The following is a 7262-nucleotide window of genomic DNA, read 5'->3' on the forward strand; positions in this document are numbered from 1 at the left end:
TGATGTCAGTGCAGGTTCATCCACTGTAAGAAATGTGCCACTCTGGTGAGGGGTAGTGATAGTGCGGGGAAGCTGTGCATGTAGGGAAGCAAGGGATACATGGGAACTCGCTATTTCCTGCTCAGTTTTGCTATGAACCTAAAACTAAGAAATCAGGACTTCCCTGGTGGTCCAGTGATTAAGACTCCCGGCTTCCACTGCAGTGGGCACGGGTTTGATCCCTGGGTGGGGAACTAAGATCTTGCATGCCAGACTGTGGGGCCAAAATAAATAAATAAATAAATAAATAAAAATAAAAAATAAAATCTTAAAAATGAAGTGTATTTAAAAGAAAAAACAATATTGGCAAAACAGAGCTCACTAGCTGGTTTGGTTATTCTGAATCACCCTGCCTGTAATTTTTTTCCTCTTCAAAGTATAGCTATAGTTCACGCTGAAAACAATTTGGTGGATTAGAGAAATTTTCTGTGTAGTGATTTTACATATTGGGAAGAAAAAATGGCAGATTTAGGAATTTCGTATCTTAACTGTGAAAAAGGAGAAAGGAAACACCAGTAATTCTGGAGACAAACGGAAATAATTAAATATGTAATTAGTTTTGGTAACATTGATATTTTTACCATGGTTGTCACATGGCAAAGCTATCGTGAAGTTGAGAGAAATCAGGATAGGAGGCTCTCGCTGAAGCTAGAATGGCCATTTTTATTATGAGTAAATCCTGCCTTAGAAAAGGAAGTTTTCTGGGAATTCCCTGGCGGTCCAGTGGTTAGAACTCTGTGCTTCCACTGCAGGGGCTCAGGGAAGTAAGACCCCAAAAGTGGTGCAGCCAAAAAAAAAAGAAAAAAGAAAAAAAAAGGAGGTTTTCTGAAAAGAAGTGGAAGTTTATCTCCACAATCTGAGAAGTATTTACAAATTATTATGAAAATATTCCAGTGCCCCAGAAATTTTTTCTTACCTTTCTTTTCAGAAATTTGAGCATATTTTTTCTCCTATCCTATAGCCACACCAAATATTTATATAATTTAAACCATCTTTTTAAATGAGAAAGAAGCCTGTATTCTTCCATTGTATAATTCTGGCTCAATTCTCCTCTGCCTTATCCTTCTTAATGAAACATATATTCAAAAGAAGCTTGGGACTTCCCTGGAGGCGCAGAGAGCCCTGTTCCGGGAAGATCCCTGTTCCGGGAAGATCCCACATGCTGCAGAGCAACTAAGCTCATGCGCCGCAACTATTGAGCCTGTGCTCTAGAGCCCGCGAGCCACAACTACTGAGCTGCATGCTGCAACTACTGAAGCCCGTGCACCTAGAGCCCATGTTCCGCAACAAGAGAAGCCATCACAATGAGAAGCCTGCGCACCACAACGAAGAGTAGCCCCCGCGTGCTGCAACTAGAGATAGCCCGCGCAGCAACGAAGACCCAACGCAGCCAAAAATAAAAATAAAATCAATTAATTAAAAAAAATATATAAAAAATACAAAAGAAGCTTCAAAACATAAACTTTTGAAATTAGAACAATTTTCAAATACTCTCATGATTGAGGAAAGAGGTAGAGTACAATGGTCCTTTACCAAATCCAAGTGCGTGAGGCAGTGAGTAAGTCAAACTCTTCAACTTAGGATAGAATTCTCCTGTGCCTAGTAGTGCCTGAAGTGAACATAATTACTTAACTTTGATTTTCCATTTGCATTTCTAATTCCAAGTATCAGTGAAATAAAAAACAAAGTGGTAATGTGCCACCTTGTGGAAGCACGAGGAATAGAACTATTGTAGGATTTTTTTTCCCATGATGAGAATTTAACGTTGTATTTTTATGTTTTTTCCAATTATACAAGCAATAATTGTTCAGCATAAAAAAAAAGTAAAGAAAGTGGATACTCAAATATTAGTTGAGTATATGAAGAAAACAGTAATCATCCCAGTCTTGATTTGGAGTGTGCCCTATTGAAGCAGCACAATGAATAAATGAATGAATGAATTTTTAGAAGTCTGATTTTTCAGGTCAGTTATTGCCTCCAGGCCTGGCCTTACATTAGGATCTTATCTTCCAGAAATATTATTAATGTTCCATTTGGGGAGAAAGTGATAAAACTTTATTTACATTCCATATAGGTATTAAAAATGATCTGTTAGTACTATTGACAACTCTCCATTTCCCTGTGTGGGGTGTTTCACCATCAACCAAAATACACATTTCACTATGGGTTATTATGGGATAGTTGAATATAGAAGACCTGGAGATCAGTGGACTCTCCCAGAAAGGGTGATCTTAGGTCCACTGTTGAAGACAGAATTCAGAGCTGGATGGCTCCTCAAGAATTCCATAGGTTCTCCATGTTCTTCTGGATTTAACACGTCCCAGGCTCTAGGTCTGTTTCATTTTCTGCAAAATAATAGTGTTAGAACAGATTAGTAATTTTCAAACTGTGTGTTTTAAGAGGTTCTAAAAATATTTGATCCAAATTTTATTATAAATATATTTTTTTGAATTTATTTCATACACTACTATTTTATAATATGTATTTCCTGAATGTAGTATGTTATAAAAATGTATACAGTGGGCTTCCCTGGTGGCGCAATGGTTGAGAATCTGCCTGCCAATGCAGGGGACACGGGTTCGAGCCCTGGTCTGGGAAGATCCCACATACTGTGGAGCCACTGGGCCCGTGAGCCACAATTACTGAGCCTGCGCGTCTGAAGCCTGTGCTCCGCAACAAGAGAGGCCGCGATAGTGAGAGGCCCGCGCACCGCGATGAAGAGTGGCCCCCACTTGCGACAACTGGAGAAAGCCCTCGCACAGAAACAAAGACCCAACACAGCCATAAATTAAAAAAAAAAAAAAAAAAAAGTGTATACAGTAATATGAACCAAATTTGGAGGTATTAGAGACTGTCAACATATTAATGTGTCTTCATTGAATAAACATATTATACAAAGTAAATTTTCTACATTTAAACAACAAAATACACTTGTAACAAATTATTATTTTTCTTTGTTTCTCTTTTATTTTTTTAAAATTTATTTATTTATTTATGGCTGTGTTGGGTCTTCGTTTCTGTGCAAGGGCTTTCTCTAGTTGCGGCAAGTGGGGGCCACTCTTCATCGCGGTGCGCGGGCCTCTCACTATCGCGGCCTCTCTTCTTGCGGAGCACAGGCTCCAGACGCGCAGGCTCAGTAATTGTGGCTCACATGCCTAGTTGCTCCCCGGCATGTGGGATCTTCCCAGACCAGGGCTCGAACCTGTGTCCCCTGCATTGGCAGGCAGATTCTCAACCACTGCGCCACCAGGGAAGCCCCTGTTTCTCTTTTACATTGAGGTTTTACGTGAGATCTCACATGTCTGTTTTCAAGAATGGCATTCTGAAGACCTTTACACCTCAGCCAGCCCCTTTGTATTATAGCCTGGTGTATGGTCAGGCCACTCAGGATGGCTGTTCTCTTGCTCTCTGTTCATTCCCTGCTCAACCAGTGCCTGCTTCACCTACACCCTGCTCACCTGACTGACTTTCCTACAGCCAGGCTCCAGCTAACGACTGTTTTAGCTTTAGATCAGAACATCTCCACTAGGACAGCTTATCACAGGGGCAGTAAGGGGCATGCCCAGCTGCTGGTTTCCCTGGTAACCAACTAGCCACTTGTCGTCAATTTCCCCTATAACTGGTAACCTCCCTCTACCCCTGGAATGAAGACTGTCGCCTCTGCTGCACACAGTGGGGTGTCGTTCCAGGACCTTGCTTCATCCATGTAAGCTCCCCCCATCCATTAAACCATTGAGTCTCTGTGGCTGATTCTGGGCTCTTTCTTCTGTCTTGAAGCCAGGCAAGTACAGGGCTTGCAGGCCTGCAGGATGCAGCCTCAAACCTGGTTATAATAAATTCTCTATAACACATCAACAGGTGTAGGGGAGGAATAATAGTTTTCTGTTTACCCTTTTAGGTTCTTGGCAGAAACCCCTCTGTAATAAAACTCAGATTAAAATGAAAAACAAAAATCACAAAAAACCCCAGAAGTTTAATAACATGTGTAACTCCTGTATATATTGGAGAGAACCAGGAAAACAAGTAGCTTTAAGGAGTGGCCCAAGCCACCACCTCAAATATCATCTCCAGCTAAAGACAAAAAAAAAATTGGGGGAAGTTGGGGAGAGCCAGTTATGGGAGGTCACCAGGAAAAGCACATAAACAAGGGCAAGGTTATTACACAGATTAAAGTCCTTACCTTCTCCATTGATAAGAGTTTCTAGAGATTTGGTCCTCCTCCTCTTGGGTACAGAGAAGGAAACACCCTTACAAATGTAGATGTCTCTTACAAAAGGGTAACTTCTATTCTGTTTTCAGAACTTCTTAAAAATAACCAGTTCGAGAATTCCTTGGTGGTTAGGGCTCTGCACTTCCACTGCAGGGGGCACGGTTCGATCCCTGGTTGGGGGAACTAAGATCCTGCAAGTCACGGAGCGTGGCCAAAAAAAAACAAAAATGAAAAACAGTTCTTGTGCTAAAGAGGCATATTTTGGGGTGGCAAATTCTGCTCCCTTTCTCAGGTAATCATAATAATAATAGCTGATACTGAGAGCTCACTCTGCATAAGTCACGGATTTAGTTGCTTTACCTTGTGTTAGCTCTTAAATCTTTCCAATGCTTTATGAGATGGCCAACGTTATTATTCCCATCTCACAGCCAGGAACCTGGGGCACAAGGAGGCCAATTAGTGGGCCTAAAGAAGTGGTAAAATCAGGGTCCCCTCTTATTATCACCTTGCAGTAGAGTCTTCCTGTTCTGGTCCGTATATTGACATTCCTGCCTCAGAAATGAGACTAATGGAATCCACCCCAGTTTGATACTTTTCCCTCCCTCCTCTTTGTTCAGCTGTCTCACACCCATCCTGAGGGTCCAGCTCAAGTCCCACCTCTTCTGGAAAGTGTCTGGTGTACCTGACTCCCAGGGCTCCCCTGTCTCTCTGATCCACCGTGGCACTGGCTCATGCTAGGAGGCCTGATCATGCAAAGGCCCAGGAGTGAGTTGGAAAAACTGCAGAAATTCAGGAGAGGTCCTGGATAAAGTGTGGAGGCAGCGTTACCTGAAAACTGGGTTCGCCTCTTGGTGGGTGTTGAGCCAGAAGGCACAATCAAGCCAAAGAGCAGGTGAAGGAAGGATTTATTACTTGAAGCAAGTAAGGAGAGCACCAGGGATATTTCCCAAGCAGCGTATCCTCGAATAACAAAATTGATGAGGTTTTAAGCCAAGAGTGCATGCATATTCATGAAGGGGCTTGAGCAGGGGAGAATTCAGCATAGAATTGGGACAAAGTTTGACAGAGTCCAGGCTCCAGTTGATTGAGGTCTACAAGGATCAGCAAGGTCAGCATCGTCATTTCTTAGGTTCCAGTTAATCTGGTGGTTGAGTGCTCCAAGGGGGTTAGATCCCACAGAACAACTCAAAAATGTGCTTCAGACTGATCTTTACCTTCAAAAAAAAAAACCAAAAAACCCACAGCAAACATCATTCTCAATGGTGAAAAACTGAAAGCATTTCCTCTAAGATCAGGAACAAGACAAGGATGTCCACTGTCAGCACTCTTATTCAACATACTTTTGGAAGTCCTAGGCACGACAATCATAGAAGAAAAAGAAAAGGAATCAAAATTGGAAAAGAAGAAGTAAAACTGTCACTGTTTACAGATGACATGATACTATACATGGAAAATCCTAAAGATGCTATCAGAAAACTACTAGAACTAATCAATAAATTTGGTAAAGTTGCAGGATACAAAATTGATGCACAGAAGTCTCTTGCATTCCTATACACTAACAACAAAAGATCAGAAAGAGAAATTAAGGAAACAATCTCATTCACCATTGCAACAAAAAGAATAAAATACCTAGGAATAAACCTACCTAAGGAGGCAAAAACCTGTACTCAGAAAACTATAAGATACTGATGAAAGAAATCAAAGACAACACAAAGAGATGGAGAGATATACCATGTTCTTGGACAAGAAAAATCAATATTGTGAAAATGACTATACTACCCAAAGGAATCTACAGATTCAAGGCAATCCCCATCAAATTACCAATGGCATTTTTCACAGAATTAGAACAAAAATTTTTATAATTTGTATGGAAACACAAAAGACCCTGAATAGCCAAAGCTATCTTGAGAAAGAAAAACGGAGCTGGAGGAATCAGGCTCCCTGACTTCAGACTATACTACAAAGCTACAGTAATCAAGACAGTACGGTACTGGCACAAAAATAGAAATATAGATCAATGGAACAGGATAGAAAGCCCAGAGATAAACCCACACACCTATGGTCACCTAAACTGTGACAAAAGAGGCAAGAATATAGAATGGAGAAAAGACAGCCTCTTCAATAAGTGATGCTGGGAAAACTGGACAGCTACATGTAAAAGAATAAAATTAGAACAGTCCCTAACACCATACACAAAAATAAACTCAAAATGGACTAAAGACCTAAATGTAAGACCAGATACTATAAAATTATTAGAGGAAAATACAGGAAGAACACTCTTTGACATAAGTCACAGCAAGATGTTTTTTGACCCACCTCCTAGAGTAATGAAAAAAGCAAAAATAAACAAATGGGTCCTAATTAAACTTAAAAGCTTTTGCACAGCAAAGAAAACCATAACAAGACGAAAAGACAACCATCAGAATGGGAGAAAATATTTGCAAATGAAGCAACTGACAAGGGATTAATCTCTAAAATATACAAATAGCTCATGCAGCTCAATATCAAAGAAACAAACAACCCAATCCAAAAATGGACAGAAGACCTAAAAAGACCTTTCTCCAAGGAAGACACACAGATGGAAAGAGGCACATGAAAAGATGCTCAACTTCATGAATTATTAGAGAAATGCGAATCCAAACTATAATGAGGTATCACCTCACACCAGTCAGAATGACAATAATCAAAAATTCTACAAACAATTAATGCTGGAGAGGGTGTGGAGAAGGGAATCCTCTTGCACTGTTGGTGGGAATGTACACTGATACAGCCACTATGGAGAACAGTATGGAGGTTCCTTAAAAACTAAAAATAGAACTACCATATGACCCAGCAATCCCACTCCTGGGCATATACCCTGAGAAAACCATAATTCAAAAAGACACATGCACCCCAATGTTCATTGCAGCACTATTTGCAATAAGGACATGAAAGCAACATAAATGTCCATTGGTAGACGAATGGATAAAGAAGATGTGGTACATATGTACAATGGAACATTACTCAGACATTA

The sequence above is a fragment of the Balaenoptera physalus genome (assembly GCF_965194825.1).
Source record: "Balaenoptera physalus genome assembly, chromosome: 7".
NCBI classification, from domain to species: Eukaryota; Metazoa; Chordata; class Mammalia; order Artiodactyla; family Balaenopteridae; genus Balaenoptera; species Balaenoptera physalus.